The sequence below is a fragment of the Bombina bombina genome, chromosome 4 (genome assembly GCF_027579735.1).
Source record: "Bombina bombina isolate aBomBom1 chromosome 4, aBomBom1.pri, whole genome shotgun sequence".
NCBI classification, from domain to species: domain Eukaryota; kingdom Metazoa; phylum Chordata; class Amphibia; order Anura; family Bombinatoridae; genus Bombina; species Bombina bombina.
In genome coordinates this window covers 175,622,939-175,648,613 of record NC_069502.1, presented here as the reverse complement: position 1 = coordinate 175,648,613, position 25,675 = coordinate 175,622,939, and positions in this window count along the sequence as shown.

The following is a 25,675-nucleotide window of genomic DNA, read 5'->3' as shown; positions in this document are numbered from 1 at the left end:
GTGCGGCTATTCATGCAGGCCATATAGAGCTGACAACATTCGGTGTTGTATCAGCTATTAAACTAATAAGAACAGTACTACCAAAATACAGTCAATGAAGGGCCTTAGGAAGACTGGGCCAAGGTTGGATTGTAGTATTTGGTTAGGCTAATCATGATGGCCATGTAGACCACCACCACCGAGAGTCCTGGAAGTAACAGGGATGATGAGATGAAAGAGCTAAGAATAGTAGAACTTGAAATAACAGAGTTAGCCATGGGTGTTAGTGCAAAACCGCTTGGGTTTTTTTTTGGCTTTGGGTGCGGCTATTCATGCAGGCCATATAGAGCTGACAACATTCGGTGTCGTATCAGCTATTAAACTAATAAGAACAGTACTACCAAAATACAGCCAATGAAGGGCATTAGGAAGACTGGGCCAAGGTTGGATTGTAGTATTTGGTTAGGCTAATCATGATGGCCATGTAGACCACCACCACCGAGAGTCCTGGAAGTAACAGGGATGATGAGATGAAAGAGCTAAGAATAGTAGAACTTGAAACAACAGAGTTAGCCATGGGTGTTAGTGCAAAACCGCTTGGGTTTTTTTTGGCTTTGGGTGCGGCTATTCATGCAGGCCATATAGAGCTGACAACATTCAGTGTCGTATCAGCTATTAAACTAATAAGAACAGTACTTCCAAAATACAGCCAATGAAGGGCCTTAGGAAGACTGAGCCAAGGTTGGATTGTAGTATTTGGTTAGGCTAATCATGATGGCCATGTAGACCACCACCACCGAGAGTCCTGGAAGTAACAGGGATGATGAGATGAAAGTGCTAAGAATAGTACTACTTGAAACAACAGAGTTAGCCATGGGTGTTAATCCAAGACCGCTTGGATTTATTTTTGTATTGGGTGCAGCTAATCATGCAGGCCATATAGAGCTGACAACATTCGGTGTTGTATCAGCTATAAAAATAATAAGAACTGTACTATCAAAATACAGACAATGAAGGGCCTATGAAGACTGAGCAAAGGTTGGATTGTAGTATTTTGTTCGGCTAATCATGATGGCCATGTAGACCGCCCGTAACAGGGATGAAAGTGCTAAGAATAGTACTAATTGAAACAACAGAGTTAGCCATGAGTGTTAGTCTAAGACCACTCGGCTTTTTTTTGGGTTTGGGTGCAGCTAATCATGAAGGACAGATAGACCTGCCACCATTTGGTGTTGTAACAGGTATGAAAATGCAAAGAACAGTACTACATAACACAACCTACTTACCATGGGTCCCAGAACATATATTTGGTTGTTATATTTTGTAAGGGTAATCATGCAGGCCATATAGACCTCCACCGATAGGGTGAGTATGAGTAACAGCTATTAAAATGCGAAGACATTACTAATTAACACAACATAGTTACCATGGGTCGCAGACCAAGAGCAGATGTCTTATTATTATATTTTGTATGGGTAATCATCCAGGCCGTATAGACCTCACCAAATAGGGGGAGTTAAAGAGATTAAAGTGCTAAGAATGGTAGTACTTAAAACACAACCTCGTTAAAATAGGTAGCAGACCATGGCCTAGATTTGGAGTTCGGCGGTAGCCGTCAAAACCAGCGTTAGAGGCTCCTAACGCTGGTTTTGGCCGCCCGCTGGTATTTGGAGTCAGTGATTAAAGGGTCTAACGCTCACTTTTCAGCCGCGACTTTTCCATACCGCAGATCCCCCTACGCCATTTGCGTAGCCTATCTTTTCAATGGGATCTTTCTAACGCCGGTATTTAGAGTCGTTTCTGAAGTGAGCGTTAGAGCTCTAACGACAAGATTCCAGCCGCCTGAAAATAGCAGGAGTGAAGAGCTTTCTGGCTAACGCCGGTTCATAAAGCTCTTAACTACTGTACCCTAAAGTACACTAACACCCATAAACTACCTATGTACCCCTAAACCGAGGCCCCCCCCACATCGCCGACACTCGATTAAAATTTTTAACCCCTAATCTGCCGACCGCCACCTACGTTATATTTATGTACCCCTAATCTGCTGCCCCTAACCCCGCCGACCCCTGTATTATATTTATTAACCCCTAACCTGCCCCCCACAACATCGCCGTCAGCTACTTAAAATAATTAACCCCTAATCTTCCGACCGCAAAGCGCCGCCACCTACGTTATCCCTATGTACCCCTAATCTGCTACCCCTAACACCGCCGACCCCTATATTATATTTATTAACCCCTAATCTGCCCCCCACAACGTCGCCGACACCTGCCTACACTTATTAACTCCTAATCTGCCGAGCGGACCTGAGCGCTACTATAATAAAGTTATTAACCCCTAATCCGCCTCACTAACCCTATCATAAATAGTATTAACCCCTAATCTGCCCTCCCTAACATCGCCGACACCTACCTTCAATTATTAACCCCTAATCTTCCGATCGGAGCTCACCGCTATTCTAATAAATGGATTAACCCCTAAAGCTAAGTCTAACCCTAACACTAACACCCCCCTAAGTTAAATATAATTTACATCTAACGAAATAAATTAACTCTTATTAAATAAATGATTCCTATTTAAAGCTAAATACTTACCTGTAAAATAAATCCTAATATAGCTACAGTATAAATTATAATTATATTATAGCTATTTTAGGATTAATATTTATTTTACAGGCAACTTTGTAATTATTTTAACCAGGTACAATAGCTATTAAATAGTTAAGAACTATTTAATAGTTACCTAGTTAAAATAATAACAAATTTACCTGTAAAATAAATCCTAACCTAAGATATAATTAAACCTAACACTACCCTATCAATAAATTAATTAAATAAAATACCTACAATTACCTACAATTAACCTAACACTACACTATCAATAAATAAATTAAATACAATTCCTACAAATAAATACAATTAAATAAACTAGCTAAAGTACAAAAAATAAAAAAGAACTAAGTTACAGAAAATAAAAAAATATTTACAAACATAAGAAAAATATTACAACAATTTTAAACTAATTACACCTACTCTAAGCCCCCTAATAAAATAACAAAGCCCCCCCAAATAAAAAATTCCCTACCCTATTCTAAATTAAAAAAGTTACAAGCTCTTTTACCTTACCAGCCCTGAACAGGGCCCTTTGCGGGGCATGCCCCAAGAAGTTCAGCTCTTTTGCCTGTAAAAAAAAACATACAATACCCCCCCCCCAACATTACAACCCACCACCCACATACCCCTAATCTAACCCAAACCCCCCTTAAATAAACCTAACACTAATCCCCTGAAGATCTTCCTACCTTGTCTTCACCATCCAGGTATCACCGATCCGTCCTGGCTCCAAGATCTTCATCCAACCCAAGCGGGGGTTGGCGATCCATAATCCGGTGCTGAAGAGGTCCAGAAGAGGCTCCAAAGTCTTCCTCCTATCCGGCAAGAAGAGGACATCCGGACCGGCAAACATCTTCTCCAAGCGGCATCTTCGATCTTCTTCCATCCGGAGCGAAGCGGCAGGATCCTGAAGACCTCCAGCGCGGAACATCCATCCGGACCGACGACTGAACGACGAATGACTGTTCCTATAAGGGACGTTATCCAAGATGGCGTCCCTCGAATTCCGATTGGCTGATAGGATTCTATCAGCCAATCGGAATTAAGGTAGGAATTTTCTGATTGGCTGATGGAATCAGCCAATCAGAATCTAGTTCAATCCGATTGGCCGATCCAATCAGCCAATCAGATTGAGCTCGCATTCTATTGGCTGATCGGAACAGCCAATAGAATGCGAGCTCAATCTGATTGGCTGATTGGAGAAGATGCCGCTTGGAGAAGATGTTTGCCGGTCCGGATGTCCTCTTCTTGCAGGATAGGAGGAAGACTTTGGAGCCTCTTCTGGACCTCTTCAGCACCGGATTATGGATCGCCAACCCCCGCTTGGGTTGGATGAAGATCTTGGAGCCAGGACGGATCGGTGATACCTGGATGGTGAAGACAAGGTAGGAAGATCTTCAGGGGATTAGTGTTAGGTTTATTTAAGGGGGGTTTGGGTTAGATTAGGGGTATGTGGGTGGTGGGTTTTTGGGGGGTATTGTATGTTTTTTTTTACAGGCAAAAGAGCTGAACTTCTTGGGGCATGCCCCGCAAAGGGCCCTGTTCAGGGCTGGTAAGGTAAAAGAGCTTGTAACTTTTTTAATTTAGAATAGGGTAGGGAATTTTTTATTTTGGGGGGCTTTGTTATTTTATTAGGGGGCTTAGAGTAGGTGTAATTAGTTTAAAATTGTTGTAATATTTTTCTTATGTTTGTAAATATTTTTTTATTTTCTGTAACTTAGTTCTTTTTTATTTTTTGTACTTTAGCTAGTTTATTTAATTGTATTTATTTGTAGGAATTGTGTTTAATTAATTTATTGATAGTGTAGTGTTAGGTTAATTGTAGGTAATTGTAGGTAGTTTATTTAATTATTTTATTGATAGGGTAGTGTTAGGTTTAATTATATCTTAGATTAGGATTTATTTTACAGGTAAATTTGTTATTATTTTAACTAGATAACTATTAAATAGTTCTTAACTATTTAATAGCTATTGTACCTGGTTAAAATAATTACAAAGTTGCCTGTAAAATAAATATTAATCCTAAAATAGCTATAATATAATTATAATTTATATTGTAGCTATATTAGGGTTTATTTTACAGGTAAGTATTTAGCTTTAAATAGGAATCATTTATTTAATAAGAGTTAATTTATTTCGTTAGATAAAAATTATATTTAACTTAGGGGGGTGTTAGTGTTAGGGTTAGACTTAGCTTTAGGGGTTAATCCATTTATTAGAATAGCGGTGAGCTCCGATCGGAAGATTAGGGGTTAATAATTGAAGGTAGGTGTCGGCGATGTTAGGGAGGGCAGATTAGGGGTTAATACTATTTATGATAGGGTTAGTGAGGCGGATTAGGGGTTAATAACTTTATTATAGTAGCGCTCAGGTCCGCTCGGCAGATTAGGGGTTAATAAGTGTAGGCAGGTGTCGGCGACGTTGAGGGGGGCAGATTAGGGGTTAATAAATATAATATAGGGGTCGGCGATGTTAGGGCAGCAGATTAGGGGTACATAGGGATAACGTAGGTTGCGGCGGTTTACAGAGCGGCAGATTAGGGGTTAAAAAAAATATGCAGGGGTCAGCGATAGTGGGGGCGGCAGATTAGGGGTTAATAAGTGTAAGGTTAGGGGTGTTTAGACTCGGGGTACATGTTAGGGTGTTAGGTGCAGACGTAGGAAGTGTTTCCCCATAGGAAACAATGGGGCTGCGTTAGGAGCTGAACGCTGCTTTTTTGCAGGTGTTAGGTTTTTTTTCAGCTCAAACAGCCCCATTGTTTCCTATGGGAGAATCGTGCACGAGCACGTTTTTGAGGCCGGCCGCGTCCGTAAGCAACTCTGGTATCGAGAGTTGCATTTGCGGTAAAAATGCTCTACGCTCCTTTTTTGGAGCCTAACGCAGCATTTGATTAAACTCTCGATACCAGAGTTAAATTTATGGTGCGGCCAGAAAAAAGCCCGCGGAGCGTTAACAGCCCTTTTACAGCCGAACTCCAAATCTAGGCCCATGTGTCTTATTATTATAATTTTTCAGGGTAATCTGGCAGGCTATATAGAACTCCCCCGATAGGGGGGGGGAACAGGGATTAAAGTGCTAAGAAAAGTACTAATTGACACAAGCTAGTTGGGTCCAAGAACGCATGTTTGATTATTAGAATTTATTAGGGTAATTATATATCTAACAAATCTATCTATTTCTCTTCTATCGATTCTATCTAACTATCAATCTATGTATATCTATCTATCCTATCTATCACTATCAATCTATCTTCTGTCCGGGATGTTTTGAGACAGCCACTTTGGGAATGTTAGTTGATTTAGACCCATTATGGCTTAAAAGCAGACTCTGCATCAACTATGTAATTTTCCATGGGAGTTTTGCCAGGGATCCCCCTCCAGCATGCAACAGTCCAGGTGTTAGTACCCTTGAAACAACTTTTCCATCACTATTGTGGCCAGAAAGAGTCCTTGTAGGTTTTAAAGTTCGCCTGCCTATTGAATTCAATGGCGGTTTGCGCGGTTCGCGCGTTCGGGAACAATACCGGAAGTTCGAGTCCGCGGTTCGCGAACCAAAAATTTTAGGTTCGCGACATCACTACCTGTCATTAGAAAAATCTAAATGAACAGTTTTAACTTAGTGAATGTAAATTTTGATGCTAAAGTTCCCGGTTTTAAAAAAACTAAATTTATGCTTACCTGATAAATTTATTTCTCTTGTGGTGTATCCAGTCCACGGATTCATCCATTACTTGTGGGATATTCTCCTTCCCAACAGGAAGCTGCAAGAGGATCACCCACAGCAGAGCTGTCTATATAGCTCCTCCCCTAACTGCCACCTCCAGTAATTCGACCAAAGACAAGCAAGAGAAAGGAGAAACTATAGGGTGCAGTGGTGACTGTAGTTTAAAAATAAAAAACACCTGCCTTAAATTGACAGGGCGGGCCGTGGACTGGATACACCACAAGAGAAATAAATTTATCAGGTAAGCATAAATTTTGTTTTCTCTTGTAAGGTGTATCCAGTCCACAGATTCATCCATTACTTGTGGGATACCAATACCAAAGCTTTAGGACACGGATGAAGGGAGGGACAAGGCAGGAACTTAAACGGAAGGCACCACTGCCTGTAAGACCTTTCTCCCAAAAATAGCCTCCGAAGAAGCAAAAGTATCAAATTTGTAGAATTTAGAAAAAGTATGGAGCGAAGACCAAGTCGCCGCCTTACAAATCTGTTCAACAGAAGCCTCATTTTTAAAGCCCATGTGGAAGCCACCGCTCTAGTGGAATGAGTTGTAATTCTTTCAGGAGGCTGCTGGCCAGCAGTCTCATAAGCTAAGCGAATTATACTTCTTAACCAAAAGGAAAGAGAAGTTGCTGAAGCCTTTTGGCCTTTCCTCTGTCCAGAGTAGACAACAAACAATGCAGATGTTTGACGAAAATCTTTAGTAGCTTGTAAATAAAACTTTAAAGCACGAACCACGTCAAGATTGTGAAATAGACGTTCTTTTTTTGAAGAAGGATTAGGACACAGTGACGAAACAACAATCTCCTGATTGATATTCTTATTAGATACCACCTTAGGAAGAAACCCAGGTTTGGTACGCAAAACTACCTTATCTGCATGGAAGATCAGATAAGGGGAATCACACTGCAAGGCAGATAACTCTGAAACTCTTCGAGCCGAAGAGATAGCTACCAAAAACAGAACTTTCCAAGATAAAAGCTTGATATCTATGGAATGCAGAGGTTCAAACGGAACCCCTTGAAGAACTTTAAGAACTAAATTTAAACTCCATGGTGGAGCAACAGGTTTAAACACAGGCTTGATTCTAACTAACGCCTGACAAAATGCCTGAATGTCTGGAACATCCGCCAGACGCTTGTGCAAAATACATTCTCTGTATCGGAATGTGCATATAAGCATCCTTTAAGTCCACGGTAGTCATATATTGACCCTCCTGGATCATAGGTAGGATGGTTCGAATAGTCTCCATCTTGAAGGATGGGACCCTGAGAAATTTGTTTAGGATCTTGAGATCTAAGATTGGTCTGAAGGTTCCCTCTTTCTGGGAACCACAAACAGATTTGAATAGAAGCCTTGCCCTGTTCCTCCTTTGGAACTGGGTGGATCACTCCCATAACTAGGAGGTCTTGAACACAATGTAAGAATGCCTCTCTCTGTATCTGGTTTGCAGATAATTGTGAGAGATGAAATCTTCCTTTTGGGGAAGAAGCTTTGAAGTCTAGAAGATATCCCTGGGACACAATTTCCAACGCCCAGGGATCCTTGACATCTCTTGCCCAAGCCTGGGCGAAGAGAGAAAGTCTGCCCCCTACTAGATCCGTTACCGGATCGGGGGCTGATCTTTCATGCTGTCTTAGAAGCAGCAGCAAGTTTTTTGGCCTGCTTTCCTTTGTTCCAAGCCTGGTTAGGTCTCCAGACCGACTTGGACTGGGCAAAATTTCCCTCTTGTTTTGTATTAGAGGAAGTTGAAGCTGCGCCACTCTTGAAGTTTCGAAAGGCACGAAAATTAGTCTGTTTGATCCTTAATTTGTTGGACCTATCCTGAGGAAGGGCGTGACCTTTTCCTCCAGTAATATCAGAAATGATCTCCTTCAGTCCAGGCCCAAATAGGGTCTGCCCTTTGAAGGGAATGTTGAGAAGCTTAGACTTTGAAGTAACATCAGCTGACCAGGATTTAAGCCATAGCGCCCTACGCGCCTGTCATGATCCGGTGTACATGCGCTCAGGACACAGACCCTCGGGGCAGTGGTAGGGATTTGAAGACACCGACCCCTGACCCGGGGAAGAGTATCCTGGACGTGGATAGATGATATTCTGTGATTCATAGTTGCTAGAAGTTATTGTAGAATAAATGGAGAGTGCAACATTTGTATACAATATATTCTGACTTCACTGTGACTTCTAGTTAGTTAATAGAAGTAACTGCAGGATTCAATGAGAGAAAAAATATAGCAATGTGGAATGTTCAGGCTTCAGAGTAATCTAGTAAAAGATTGACACTTAGATTCAAACTAAGGTTTGTTGCAGGTTCACAGTACATAATATTATATAAAGCTGTATGTCAGAGTTTAAGCACAGCTGCACAGGTACTTAGACAAGCTGCAAGTTTAGGCATTAATTACTGTTTGTTCATTTAGATGCAAACTTGGTTTGTTGCAGGTTCACAGTACATAATGTTATATAGAGCTGTATGTCAGTAATTAGCAGAGCAGCACAGGTGAAAGTTAAGTTTAAGGCATCAATTACTGTTTGTACATATATTGGAGAATCACATGAAAGCTTTTAATTGAACATATAAATGCAGAGTTCTGAATATGTTAACATATTTGCAGCAGGATATTTCAGCAATGACAACTTGTAGCAGAGAAATAGTTATAAAGTTCTGAGTTTGTTAAGTAGCAGTGTCCAGGAAACAGAAAATGGAATTATTTGGATACTTGCGATTTGATGATTTTAGGCATTGGAATAGAAAATGCTGTAGGTTGAAATAGTTGGTAAATTCATACAGGAAACAGTCACAGACCTCTGTTGTTCAGGATCACAACTTCAATGTTAATGCAAAGCACATTAGACCTGAGAAGGCTTAAAAAGAGGCTGAGGTAATCAGGTGCATGAATGATTAATCAGGCAGGCAAGCAAGCTGAATGTGAATACTGCCCAAATGCAGCAGTCAGAGAAGGAAGTCTTAAAGGGATAGTGACATTAGGCTGAGATATGTTACAGCGCCTGAATAGCAAAACCTGAGTTCTTAGCCGTTAGTTTGGTTAAATGAGCAACGGCGTCAGAAACAAATGAATTGGCAAGTTTAAGGGTTTTAAGCTTGTTAAGGATATCATCCAATGGGGTTTCTACCTGTAGAGCCTCTTCTAAAGACTCAAACTAGAAGGCCGCAGAAGCAGTGACAGGGGCAATGCATGCAAGGGGCTGGAGAATAAAACCTTGTTGAATAAAAATTTTCTTAAGGTAACCCTTTAATTTTTTGTCCATTGGGTCTAGAAAAGCACAACTGTCCTCGACAGGGATAGTGGTACGCTTCGCTAGAGTAGAGACTGCTCCCTCCACCTTAGGGACCATTTGCCACAAGTCCCGTGTAGTGGCATCTATGGGAAACATATTTTTAAAAACAGGAGGGGGAGAGAACGGTACACCTGGTCTATCCCATTCCTTAGTAATAATTTCTGAAAACCTCTTAGGTATTGGAAAAACATCAGTGTAAACAGGCACTGCGTAGTATTTATCCAATTTACACAATTTCTCTGGGACTACAATGGCGTCACAGTCATTCAGAGTTGCTAAAACCTCCCTGACCAACATGCGGAGGTGTTCAAGCTTAAATTTAAATGTAGACATATCAGAATCAGGTTGAAGTGTCTTCCCTGAGTCAGAAAAATCAACCACAGATAGAAGCTCTCCTTCTTCGGCTTATGCACATTGTGAGGGTATATCGGACATAGCTACTAAAGCGTCAGAGAGCTCTGTATTTTTTCTAGTCCCAGAGCTGTCTCGCTTTCCTTGTAACCCTGGCAGTTTGGACAATACTTCTGTAAGAGTATGATTCATAACTGCCGCCATGTCTTGTAAAGTATACGCAATGGGCGCGCTAGATGTACTTGGCGCCTCTTGAGCGGAAGTTAAAGGCTCTGATACGTGGGGAGAGTTAGTCGGCATAACTTCCCCCTTGTCAATTTCCTCTGGTGATAAATCTTTTAAAGCCAGAATATAGTCTTTATAACTTATAGTAAGATCAGTGCATTTGGTACACATTCTAAGAGGGGGTTCCACAATGGCTTCTAAACATAATGAACAAGGAGTTTCCTCTATTTCAGACATGTTTAACAGACTAGTAATGAGACCAGCAAGCCTTGAAAACACTTTAATTAATGTGAAAAAGCAGAATATAAAAAACGGTACTGTGCCTTTAAGGGAAAAAAACAAACACAAAAACTGCAATGGGCGCGCTAGATGTACTTGGCGCCTTTTGAGCGGGAGTTAAAGGCTCTGATACATGGGGAGAGTTAGTCGGCATAACTTCCCCCTTGTCAATTTCCTCTGGTGATAAATCTTTTAAAGCCAGAATATGGTCTTTATAACTTATAGTAAGATCAGTGCATTTGGTACACATTCTAAGAGGGGGTTCCACAATGGCTTCTAAACATAATGAACAAGGAGTTTCCTCTATGTCAGACATGTTTAACAGACTAGTAATGAGACCAGCAAGCCTTGAAAACACTTTAATTAATGTGAAAAAGCAGAATATAAAAAACGGTACTGTGCCTTTAAGGGAAAAAAACAAACACAAAAACTGCAAAACAGTGAAAAAAGCAGTTAGCTCTATGAAATTTTTACAGTGTATATAATAGACTAAAATAGCATTGCACCCACTTGCAAATGGATGATTAACCCCTCAGGTTCAAAAACGAAGCAACAAAACTGTAAAAACCGTTATAACAGTCACAAGCAAACTGCCACAGCTATACTGTGGCTCCTACCTTCCCATAAAATGACTTTTTTAGGCACAAAAACCCTTTACAGAGGTCCAATATGTCAGGGGACTCCTTCAGGGAAGCTGGATGTCTCAGGATGTAATAAACAACTGCGCAATTAGAGCACAAAAATAGGCCCCTCCCACCATGCACTCAAAGTCAGAGGGCCTTAAAAAACTATTCCTAAGAGTAAAATAACAGCCATGTGGAAAACTAGGCCCCAAATAAAGATTTATCACCTCAGTAAAAAACGTTCCTTATATATATATAACGTTTTACATACTAAGCCATAATAGAAAGTAATATGAAAATTACCCTTTAATGCAAGCATGATGCCAGTCGTTATTAAATCACTGCAATCAGGCTTACCTTAACTATATCAGGCACTGTCAGCATTTACTAGTTCTTATCATCCTCTAGAATATTAAATATACTGAACATACCTCAGGGCAGTTAATTCTGCAGGCCGTTCTCCCAGCTGAAGTTTCCCCATACTCTTCAGTTATGTGTGAGAACAGCAGTGGACCTTAGTTACAACCTGCTAAGATCATCAAAAACCTCAGGCAAATTCTTCTTCTAATTTCTGCCTGAGGTTAAAAAACAGTACAACGCCGGCACCGTTTAAAAATAACAAACTTTTGATTGAAGATAAACTACACTAATTCACCACATCTCTCTAGCTACTTCCCTTGTCGAGAGCTGCAAGAGAATGACTGGGGGTGGCAGTTAGGGGAGGAGCTATATAGACAGCTCTGCTGTGGGTGATCCTCTTGCAGCTTCCTGTTGGGAAGAAGAATATCCCACAAGTAATGGATGAATCCGTGGACTGGATAAACCTTACAAGAGAAATTTGATTACAATCCAGAATTCAGAGTACAAGAATGAATCCAATACACAAGCAGGTGCCATAACTAGACCTGTGCACAGAGGAAAATTTTGTTTCAGTTTGTTTCGGACCGATTCTGATTTTTTCAAATTTTGTTTCGTATCAATTCAAATTCAGATACATTCGAATGTAATATTTTCTGATTTATTCGGATTTGAATAAATTTGGATGTATTCGGATGTATTAGTTTCGTATTCAATTTGTAAATTCGGAAGTTCGGTATGTGCTATGTTGATTCAGATGGTTCCAAGTTACACAAACGGAACTATTTCACTGTTCTATCTCAATAAATCTCACTAAATTTAATTTTTATACTGAATTGTAATTAGTCCATGGCCATTCGAATGTAACAAATAAATCAGAACTAATTCAGATTTATTCATTACAAATGCATTCGGATTAGTTTAGTTTGGTTGCTAGGGTAATTGGGAAATTCAAATCGATTTGAATCTCCGAATTTGTCCGCATTTCGATTTGGAACGAAACAAAATGCACATGTCTAGCCATAACATGAAGAACTGGTCGGCAACAAAAATGCCAGGACTTCCTTACTGAATTACCAAGCACAGAGTGAAGACAAGGATAAAACAATGGTATTGATCATTGATATTGGATGCCCAAAGAATGGAGCAGCCCTTTAGTGTGAAATTTTACAATCCCACCTGTTTTATCCATCATCTTTTTATACAAGGTGACCTACATCACATGGTAACTCACAGGCAGGACCCTTTAACCCTAGTTTAGTTCCTTATCCATCCAAGTCAATGGTATTTGTCCATGCACTAGCAATGTCACCTTAGTGAGACAATACCACAGCTCAGCTACTAATCATGTACATTGTTAATCACTGGTGTTCTGCAATGTCAGAGCCACTTTTTCACTTAATTTTTTCCCTTATAGTGGACTTCCCTCCACATAAAATACATAGAAAAATATAATAATTTAGTAATTAACTTGCAATTAATTATCAACTGTTAAAAAAAATTAGCAATACTTGATAAAGTTCCTTTAAAGTGTAGCTAGCTCTGTAAATCCCAGAACTTTCTTACATCTTCAATTAAAAATCCACTTTTGTTTCCGATTCACTATCTCATTATTGACATAATTAGCATCAGAAGGAAGCCAGACTGTTATTAAAGAGAACACAAGTTAACAAAATTATGCACTAATCTAGTATAATATCATTTTCTTCTATTGAGATACTTAAGGGAAATTTAGCTTTGGTGATTATTCAGCAGTTTACAAAACAGTCGAGCAATGTTACAAATGGTCAGGGGATGCCCTTCCTCTTCTTAACATTTGGCCTTGAAGTTCTGGTTACACACTATGGTGCTTGGCATGAACACAAGTCTTGGTAGGAAGTCCAAACCAAGCAAACAGTTACAGAGTATTTATAAAATTTCATAATAAAAGTGGCAACATGACAAGAACTCTTATAATGATAAAATACACATATTCTAGTGAGTGCTAAAATAAAGCGGGGAAATACATGTTTATACTGCTAGTGCATATCTCTAGGAGAGGGCTTTGCACCTAGAGGAGCACACTGCTTCAGTACACTCTTCGTTGTCAAGAGCATAGTTTGGATGCTTAACCCCTTAAGGACAGGGCATTTTAGACAAAAACTTTCCTAAAAGACCAGAGCATGTTTAGCATTTTTGCCATCACTACATTTAAACAGAAATAGAGCCTTTTTTATTTATATATATATACCTATCAAAACTATATACTTTTTTAGTAGACAACCCAAAGTATTGATCTAGGCCCATTTTGGTATATTTCATGCCACTATTTCACAGCAAAATACAATAAAATAAAATAAAAACTTTAACTTTTTCTCATTTTTAGGTTTCTCACTGAAATTATTTACAAACAGCTTATGCAATTATGGCACAAATGGTTGTAACTGCTTCCCTGGGATCACATTTGTTTAGAAATAGCAGACATATATGGCTTTGGCATTTTTTTTTGGTAATTAGAAGGCCGCTAAATGCCGCTGCGCACCACACTTGTATTATGCCCTGCAGTGAAGGGGTTAATTAGGTAGCTTGTAGGGTCAATTTTAGCCTTAGTGTAGAGATCAGCCTCCCACCTGACACATCCCACCCCCTGATCCCTCGCTGAACCCCCTCAAACAGTCCTATTCTCTCCACCACCTTACAATTGTCACCACCATCTTAAGTACTGGCAGAAAAGCTTATATATATATATATATATATATATATATATATATATATATATATATATATATATATATATATATATATATTTGCCACCATCTTAGGTACTGGCAGCTGTCTGCCAGTACCAAGTTTACTGCAAATGTTGCTATTTAAAAAAATAATATATATATATATATATATATATAAAACACCATTTTTTCTGTAGTGTAGCTGCCCCCTCTCAATACCCTACCACCCTCCCCCTCCCAGATCCCTTTATGGTGACGATCCCACTGTGGATTCCCCTCATTGCCCTACCTCCCTCCTCCCTCCTTCCCCCTCAGTGACGCCATCTTTATTTATTTTTGTATTATTGTAGTGTGGCTGAGCGGTCACGCCCACTCCCACCCTCTTTCAGCCTCCTCCAGCGATGTGCCGCCCACCTGCCTCCCTCATTGCACTCCCACCCACCAACGATTGGCACCACCATTGTGCGATGTAGAGAGGGCCACAGAGTGGCCCTCTCTGCATCAACAACTCTGCAAATCTATTTCTGCAGTGCCCCACTCGTGGGGCATGCAGAAATAGCGCAATCTCGCTATTCTGAGCAAAATCGCGGCAGAGAGAAGCCCAGGACTGCAGCGACATACAGGGTACATCGCTGGTCGTTAAGGACATAACGACCAGCGTCGTACAGTGTACGATGCTTGTCATTAAGGGATTAAAGGGACACTCAAGTCAAAATTAACTTTCATTATTCAGATAGAGCATGCAATTTTAAACAACTTTCCAATTTACTTCCATGAACAAAATGTGCACAGTCTTTTTATATTTAAGAGCATGTGCAAGAATTCACAGAATAAGCGTGTATGCATTTGTGATTGGCTGATGGCTGTCACATGGTGCGTGTATACATTTGTGATTGACTGATGGCTGTCACATGGTACAGGGGGAGTGGAAATAGACATAACTTTTAAAATGGTCAGAAACAAAATCTACTACTCGAAGTTGCATTTGTTGATTATGCAAAGCTACTGTGTTGACTGGTCCTTTAAGTATTAACTCTTTCCTGATTATACCAACAATTCTATTTCCTATATTAACATAAAAGACCATAACTTGTATATATTAAAGTTTATTTCCAGGGACCTCAAAAAATACACTATAATAAGTTCTACTACTTCCTTAATACACCTACACATACTCACTCTATAATGAAGTGGATAATTGACCAAAATAACCAGGGAAAAACTGGCTAGCCCTGTTTCTGAATAAGGGATGGCCATTTGAAAGAAGCTATTTCAGGGGGGAAATCAGGCTTAGATGTGGGCTTGCCTGCTTCTTAGGTAGGAGGGGATGGATAAGGTTATATATAGCACACACTGTTTCCCTTTGTAACCATACAGGCCTCCTCTCTTCAGCAACATGTGTTGTGCAAAACATTCAGTACAAGTACACAGGTGTTCTAGGGAGGATTACGCTGGAACATGTTTTGAGTTATGAGGTTCTATTTTCTAAATATGCTTTAAATGGAGCCTTTTGGGGTTTTAAAGCAGGAGAATGGATAGTTCAACGGGACTGCAGATGAGACATATCAAATGTTCAGAGAATGTAGTGTTAATGTTCATTTCATGATCCAGAACCAACTCTTTAGGAGCTGGGAGGTGGCTTACTTTGTCAGTTCAGTTAGGGAAATACTTATGCCCTATCAAGGCAGTCAAAGTAAATTTGGAAGTGCGGCTGCAGGTAGGAGGTCCCCTTTTATTTAATGAGTGCTATTGAAAGCAATAAAAGCAGCTTGCCTGGACCCTGGGTTCATAGCACCTCATTTGTTCAAAATCTGCGCACAAACTGATATTACAAGTCCATGGTAACAGATTTACCAGAGAAGTTTAATGCAGCTGACATCCCTTTAGTGTGCCCTTTCCATGGATATTGCAACAGCACTAAACATTGCTCATATTACAAATTGCAAGTTATAGGGTGTGCTCAAGCACAAGGTAAAATAGCGCTAAAAGAATTAGCGCAACTTGAGACCTGAAGTAAAGTGTTAGGGCTAGAAAAAAAACTTAATATCAAATGTAAGCTTATTATTGAATATGTTTTTTAAATGGGTTAAAAGGGATATGGTATATGTCAAGTTTCTTGACTGTGAAATGTTTAAAATAATATATATATATATATATATATATATATATATATATATACACATATACGTCTAAATATTTGTATGTGTGTATGTATACATGTGCATATATGTGTATACATGTGTTTGTATGTGTATATTTGAATGTGTACACATACATACATATAGACACTTATTTACAGAAATATATAAACTTTTAAATCCTTCCCAGTCAAATACCTTAAAATGTGCAAAATCATTTTTAAACTGTAATATGTTTTTTAGTTTTTTTTTTATAGAAAAACTTAAAATACCTATCGGCTAGATTACGAGTTTTGCGTTATGAGGGGTGTGGTGCTAACGTGCAGTTTATTCTCACCGCTCACTTCCCTGCAGCGCTGGTATTACAGGTTTTTACAAACCCGGCGTTAATAGGCAAGAAGTGAGCGTTGAGCAAAATTGAGCTCCATACCGCACTCCAATACCAGTGCTGCTCGTGCACGATTTTCCCATACACATCAATGGGGAGAGCCGGCTGAAAAAAAGTCTAACACCTGCCAAAAAGCAGCGTAAAACTCAGTAACGCAGCCCCATTTATTTCTATGGGGAAACACATTTTATGTTTACACCTAACACCCTAACATGAACCCCGAGTCTAAACACCCCTAATCTTACACTTATTAACCCCTAATCTGCCGCCCCCGACATTGCCAACACCTACATTATACTTATTAACACCTAATCTGCCCCTCTGGACATCGCGGCCACCTACATTATACTTATTAACCCCTAATCTGCTGCCCCCAACATCGCCGACACCTATATTATATTTATTAACCCCTAATCTCCCTCCCCCAATGTCGCTGCAACCTACCTACACTTATTAACCCCTAATCTGCCACCCCCAATGTCGCCGCCACTATATTAAATGTATTAACCCCTAAATCTAAGTCTAACCCTAACCCTAACACCCCCTAACTTAAATATAATTTAAATAAATCTAAATAAAATTACTTCCATTAACTAAATTATTCCTATTTAAAACTAAATACTTACCTATAAAATAAACCCTAAGCTAGCTACAATATAACTAATAGTTACATTGCATCTAGCTTAGGGTTTATTTTTATTTTACAGGTAAGTTTGTATTTATTTTAACTATGTAGAATAGTTACTAAATAGTTATTAACTATTTAATAACTACCTAGCTAAAATAAATACAAATTTACCTGTAAAATAAAACCTAACCTATGTTACACTAACACCTAACACTACACTACAATTAAATAAATTCCCTACATTAAATACAATTAAATAAATTAAAATAGCTAAATCACAAAAAAAACACTAAATTACAGGGAAAAAATACAAGATCTTTAAACTAATTATACCTAATCTAATAGCCCTATCAAAATAAAAAAGCCTCCTCAAAATAAAAAAAAAACCTAGCCTAAACTAAACTACCAATAGCCCTTAAAAGGGCTTTTTGCGGGGCATTGCCCCAAATAAATCAGTTCTTTTACCTGTAAAAAAAATACAAACAACCCCCCCAACAGTAAAACCCACCACCCACACAACCAACCCCTCAAATAAAACCCTAACTAAAAAAACCTAAGCTCCCCATTGTCCTGAAAAGGGCATTTGGATGGGCATTGCCCTTAAAAGGGCATTTAGCTCTATTGCTGCCCAAACCCCTAACCTTAAAAAATAAACCCACCCAATACACCCTTTAAAAATCTTAACACTAACCCCCGAAGATTCACTTACCGGGAGAAGTCTTCATCCAAGCGGCAAGATGTCCTCAACGAAGCCGGCAGAAGTGGTCCTCCAGACGGGCAGAAGTCTTCATCCAGACGGCATCTTCTATCTTCATCCTTCCAACGCAGAGCGGCTCCATCTTCAAGACATCCGGCACGGAGCATCCTCTTCAATCGATGGCTTCTTTGGAATGAATGTACCTTTAAGTGACGTCATCCAAGATGGGGTCCCTTAGCTTCCAATTGGCTGATAGAATTCTATCAGCCAATCGGAATTAAGGTAGAAAAAATCCTATTGGCTGATACAATCAGCCAATAGGATTGAGCTTGCATTCTATTGGCTTATTGGAACAGCCAATAGAATGCCAGCTCAATCCTATTGGCTGATTGCATCAGCCAATAGGATTTTTTCTACCTTAATTCCAATTGGCTGATATAATTCTATCAGTCAATCGGAATCTAAGGGACGCCATCTTGGATGACGTCACTTAAAGAAACATTCATTCCGAAGAAGCCGTCAATTGAAGAGGATGCTCTGCGCTGGATGTCTTGAAGATGGAGCCGCTCCGCGTCGGAAGGATGAAGATAGAAGATGCCGTCTGGATGAAGACTTCTGCCCTTCTGGAGGACCACTTCTGCCCGTCTGGAGGACACTTCTACCAGCTCCGTTGAGGACATCTTGCCGCTTGCATGAAGACTTCTCCCGGTAAGTGAATTTTCGGGGGTTAGTATTAGGATTTTTTAAGGGTGTATTGGATGGGTTTATTTTTTAGGTTAGGGCTTTGGGCAGCAATAGAGCTAAATGCTGTTTTAAGGGCAATACCCATCCAAATGCCCTTTTCAGGGCAATGGGGAGCTTAGGTTTTTTAAGTTAGGCTTTTATTTGGGGGGTTGGTTGTGTGGGTGGTGGGCTTTACTGTTGGGGGGGTTGTTTGTATTTTTTTTTTTACAGGTAAAAGAGCTGATTTCTTTGGGGCAATGCCCTGCAAAAGGCCCTTTTAAGGGCTATTGGTAGTTTAGGTTAGGCTGGGGCTTTTTTTATTTAATAGGGCTATTAGATTAGGTGTAATTAGTTTAAAGATCTTGAAATTTGTTTTTTTATTTTCTGGAATTTAGTTTTTGTTTGTTTTTGTGATTTAGCTAATTTAATTTAATTAATTTAATTGTATTTAATGTAGGGAATTTATTTAATTGTGTAGTGTTAGGTGTTATTGTAACATAGGTTAGGTTTTATTTTACAGGTAAATTTGTATTTATTTTAGCTAGGTAGTTATTAAATAGTTAATAACTATTTAGTAATTATTCTACCTAGTTAAAATAAATACAAACTTACCTGTAAAATAAAAATAAACCTTAAGCTAGCTACAATCTAACTATTAGTTATATTGTAGCTAGTTTAGGGTTTATTTTATAGGTAAGTATTTAGTTTTAAATAGGAATAATTTAGGTAATGATTGGAATTTTATTTAGATTTATTTAAATTATATTTAAGTTAGGGGGTGTTAGGGTTAGGGTTAGACTTAGATTTAGGGGTTAATACATTTAATATAGTGGCAGCGACATTGGGGGTGGCAGATTAGGGGTTAATAAATATAATATAGGTGTCGGCGATGTTGGGGGCAGCAGATTAAGAGTTAATAAGTATAATGTAGGTGGTGGCGATGTCGGGGGCGGCAGATTAAGGGGTTAATAATATTTAACTAGCGTTTGCAAGGCAGGAGTGCGGAGGTTTAGGGGTTAATATGTTTATTATAGTGGCAGCGATGTCCAGAGCAGCAGATTAGGGGTTAAAATCTTATTATAGTGTTTGCGATGCGGGAGGGCTTCAGTTTAGGGGTTAATAGGTAGTTTATGGGTGTTAGTGTACTTTTTAGCACTTTAGTTATGAGTTTTATGCTACAGCTTTGTAGTGTAAAACTCATAACTACTGACTTTAAAATGCGTTAGGATCTTGTCGGTATAGGCTGTACCGCTCACTTTTTGGCCTCCCAGGACAAACTCGTAATACCAGCACTATGGAAGTCCCATAGAAAAAAGACTTTACAAACTTTACGTAAGTAGGTTTGCGGTAAGGACAAAAATGTTTGCGGGACACCTATACCTGCAAGATTCGTAATAGCAGCGGGCGTAAAAAAGCAGCGTTAGGACCTGTTAACGCTGCTTTTTTACCTTAACGCACAACTCATAATCTAGCGGTATGTTCTTCACAGAAAAATGTTTTTATATAAACAGAGAATATACAAAATAGATATATAGCCATAAATGTATATTTTACAAAAATATATACAGATATATACTGTCTATATATATTTATATTTAAAAATAAAAATAAGATTTTCTACTAAGGGAAGAATATAGGTATTTGGAATATTCTTAACGCACCTTCAGATGTATCCCAGTTGTCTCCAAGTGTTCCCTTCAGGTTACCAAACAAGCCAAAGCCGGAAGAGGCTTTTTAAAAGCACTTCTAGAAGTCTAAGGGGAAAGGGAGTTGTGGTCACATTATCCGGCTTCCAGATTTTGGCGTGCCTAAGTCTTTTGCTCAAACAATAACTTTTTACTTTCAGTTTGTAATATCAGCGCAGACATGGGTGCACTATTAACTTACCATGAGTGGGGCTAAAATGTCTGCACTCGACTTGTAATCTAGCCCTAAGATTTAAGGCTGGCACAGGCCTGATGGAGAGCACCTGTTTCATTTTAGCATTGATCTGATTTTTTAAAACATCTGCAGGCTGCTTTTAAAGAAAATGTTCTATATAGAATATAATTAAATGGTTAGCAGCAGAGTCCCATGGTCTGAAGATGTTTAATTGGGGTTAAAGTGATGAGGCTGAGGATCTGGCCAATTGCAGAAGGTTGGTGGACACCATATGGCAGATGCATAGACAGGTTCCTCATGGGATAGAAACCTCATATGACTGGTGGTCCAGGAAGAGTAGTTGTCCCTCTAACGTTACAGACTTCTCTTGCTATGGTTGAAGTTAGAGGACTATTGGCCTGGCAGCTTATGTTCAGTTCCAATTGTTGTATGCTGTTTTATTTCTTAGTCTGTAAGGGATTTATAGCTAGCAAGTTATAAATGAGATCAACACCTTATAGGCAGTGAAAAGACTAGCTAGGCTAGTAACTGAATAAGGGATGGTTATTTTAAAGAATCTATTTCAGTGTTAACACTGCTTAAAAGACCATAATAGTTGAAAATTTAATAGATTAGAGCATGTAATTTTACAACTATCGACGCTGCTCTACTGTGTGTTTAACCCTTGCAAAGGGGGTCCGATGCTGGTCCAATCAGATGTGCAACTGCTGAGGGTTAAACAAACAGAAGAGCAGGGGCATTAGTCATAAAATTACATGCTCTAACGGATTTTTCAATTATTATGGCCCTTTAAGTGAAATCAGTAGCACTCTTATTCTTGCACTCATATTACAAGTTGAAAGTAAAATTGTAGCGTTCGAGCGAAAGCTTCAGGTGCACTAACATCTGGAGGTCGCTTACAGTGGCCGTGTTAACTTCCTCACCTATTAGACTTCTATGGGGTGTGCTTAGCTCTGCAAAACTAATTTCTGACTTTAACTCAAGCGCTAACCCGAAAGTGTGCTAAGCCTAGGTGCACTACAAAATAGTTGAAATAGTTTTGTTCTTTACCCAATAAAGATTACTAACAGTTACACACAAGTGAAAAGGGGTTTATCGCAGGTGTTTACACTTGTCAAGTTTATGATTAATGGGCCCTCAAAGCTCTGGTTAACTGTTTCGAAACAAAAAAGTTGCACAAAACACATCAAAAATACATTACAAAGTACACACACTCATAATAACACATAAAAATTATTTTAAAAAATTATGCACACAAAAGTTATAAGGGCTCAAAGATATGAGGTCTCGCAAACAGCTTTAATATTGAGATAAATACATATACATCTATAAAGATGTGTGTGTGTATATATATGTGTGTGTGTGTATGTGTGTACATATGTATTAATATGTCTATTTATGTATTTACAGACATATATATATGCATAAAAACACATAAATACATATGTACACATATATAGACATATAAATAAGCGCATTGGGGCCTTTTGCAGTTAGGTAGATGAAAACATGTAAAAGCACATTTATGCAATATTCATATTTAATAAAGTATTATATTGTATATTTACTATAAATATTTCACATTCCAAAGTATTTATAAATAGATATTTATATATATATATATATATATATATATATATATATATATATATATATATATATATATATATATATACCTATACATTATCATGTGTATACAAACATACAAATCCACAAATACACACACACACACACACATATATATATATATAGGAAACTTAGATAATCCCCACACCTGGCTTCAGCGTATCCAGGACCAGGGTTATCAAAAAGCAGGCACAGGCCCAGGATTTTCCAAAGATGCCTATATAACAACAATCAGCATAACAAGGGCCTTGACCCAAACGTTTTGGCTCTCGCAGGAGCCTTTGTCAATATAGGCCGTAAAGACATAGTGAATACCCCCAGTATTCACTATGTCTTCACGGCCTCCATGCTTTTTGATTGCCCTGGATACGCTGAAGCCTGGCGTAGGGATTATCTGGATTTCATGCATGTGTATTTCAAGCAGAGCACCAGGTCATTGAGAGGTTGGTGTGTGCCGTTTCCTATATATATATATATATATATATATATATATATATATATATATATATTCATATACACAGTTGTGCTCATAAGTTTACATACCCTGGCAGAATTTATTATTTCTTGGCCATTTTTCAGAGAATATGAATGATAACACAAAAACTTTTCTTTCACTCATGGTTAGTGTTTGGCTGAAGTCATTTATTATCAATCAACTGTGTTTACTCTTCTTAAATCATAATGATAACAGAAACTACCCAAATGACCCTGATCAAAAGTGTACGTACCCTTGTGATTTTGGCCTGCGCCAACATGCGCACAAGTTGACACAAAGGGGTTTGAATGGCTATTAAAGGTAACCATCCTCACCTGTGATCTGTTTGCTTGTAATTAGTGTGTGTGTGTATAAAAGGTCAATGAGTTTCTGGACTCCTGACAGACCCTTGCATCTTTCATCCAGTGCTGCACTGACGTTTCTGGATTCTGAGTCATGGGGAAAGCAAAAGAATTGTCAAAGGATCTGCAGGAAAAGGTAGTTGAACTGTATAAAACAGGAAAGGGATATAAAAAGATATACAAGGAATTGATTGAGAATGCAAATCAGCAGTATTCAAACTCTAATCAAGAAGTGGAAAATGAGGGGTTCTGTTTGATAACATACTGCATTCATCTTGCCATCAATTCTGACCAAATTTCCTGTGCCTTTGTAGCTCACACATCCCCAAAACATCAGTGATCCACCTCCGTGTTTCACAGTAGGAATGGTGTACCTTTCATCATAGGCCTTGTAGACTCCTCTCCAAATGTAGCGTTTATGGTTGTGGCAAAAAAGTTGCGGCTGAAATTTTAGTTGGTCTACCTGACCGTGGTTTGGTTTCAACAGAACCCCTCATTTTCCACTTCTTGATTAGAGTTTGAACACTGCTGATTTGCATTATCAATTCCTTGGATATCTTTTTATATCCCTTTCCTGTTTTATACAGTTCAACTACCTTTTCCCGCAGATCCTTTGACAATTCTTTTGCTTTCCCCATGACTCAGAATCCAGAATCATCAGTGCAGCACTGGATGAAAGATTCAAGGGTCTGTCAGGAGTCCAGAAACTCATTGAGCTTTTATACACACACACTAATTACAAGAAAACAGATCACAGGTGAGGATGGTTACCTTTAATAGCCATTCAAACACCTTTGTGTCCACATGTGTGCATGTTATAAGGCCAAAATCACCAGGGTATGTAAACTTTTGATCAGGTTCAGTTGGGTAGTTTCTGATGTCATTATGATTTTTTTTTAAAATAAACACAGTTAATTGATAATAAATGGCTTCAGCCAAACACTAACCATGAGTGAAAGAAACGTTTTTGTGTTATCATTCATATTCTCTGAACTATGGCCAAGAAATCAATAATTCTGCCATGGTATGTAAACTTATGAGCACAACTGTATATATATATATATATATATATATATATATATATATATATATATATATATATATATATATATATATATACATATATAAATTACACATATTATAGCCATTCACAATCCAACACTTTGTTATATATCATCTCCATTTAAAACACTTATTTTATTGAAAAACATATATTTTACTTTAAATATGTATAAATATGAGTGAAATACTTTATTTTAATATGTTTTACATTTGCTTGGTTATACTTTTATTGTAGACCTAACACTTTACTTTATTTTCAATAAAATCTTTCAATACGACATTTGCATTTTTGGGACTTCATTGGCTGCTGTCACGAATATCTCAGGATTCAGCTGCTAAGGAGTTAACTTTGTGTAGCTTGAACTCCAAAACAGTTATTTGTTGTCAAGAAGAATTGTGTTTGTATTTTCTTTGAAGTGCCAGAAGCCCCCTAAATAGCCCACCAAATGTTAGTGTGTATGCATTGAGTCATAAAGTCACTGAAGCTCTTAGTCACAGAGATACACAGGATAAAGTTTATGGCTTAAGCTGTCAATAGAATGCCTGATGCAAAACAGGCCCTTCCTTACAAAAACTGACCAGGTCACTGACAGGACATTGGTATACTATGTACATATGTGGGTTAAAACTGTTATAACCTTAAAGGAAGGTAAATATGACAACCTATGGCATATTTGATATCAAACCGATTCTCCAAATAAAACTAAAAGGTTATAGATATGTAAATATAGAAATTTCTTACCTAGCAGAAATTATACTGGATTGTATAATTTCAGGCAAGAAATTAGTCTATTGAAGGTCATAAAGACAGGGGGGTTTCTTAGCCCACCCAGGAGGGTGTGGTTAAGCAACCTGATCTCTGAAAAATAGGTTTAAGAATCTTATTTCTTAACAATAAGATTGTCATTCTTACAAGGGGAGCTGCTGTACAGAAGTAAGGCGCCATCATTTTCATGCCAGCCCCTGGCGCAGATCTTGAAGACTAGGAAAGTATTCAATTCTGTTTTTCTCCTTTTGATTTTAAAACACTGTTTGCGTGTGTAATTTTATTTGTAACAACTTTTTATTAATAATGCATTGTGCATAATATTTTTGGCATAATAAATAATTCCTTTATTAAGTTTGGCCTTTGTCTAATAATTGAACCACGTTACTGAAAGAGACTGGAATATTAGAACTGTATAATTTAGGTTATTTTCTGCTAAATTGTATTTCTAGAGTTAATGTGTAAAGTCTGGGTTTTTCCTTAGGATTTTCCTTTTAATAAATTTTAAGTGGTAGCAGTATTGGAGCTATAGGATTGATAGTTTATTGTGGGTGGCATTAAAAGGGAGTGTTGGGCATTTCTCTTACGTCTAGTACAGATTAAGGGAGTGCGGTTAACTCTTGCACCCACTAAAGTGAATCACAAGCTTGCCTGGTGTGGCTAGATTGTGACCTATTGGTGGCCGAGAGGGGGGCTGATAACCCTTTCTGTGCCAAATAAGTGACTGGCGCAGGGTTGGATAACCTTGGTTCTTCACACAGCTGCCCTA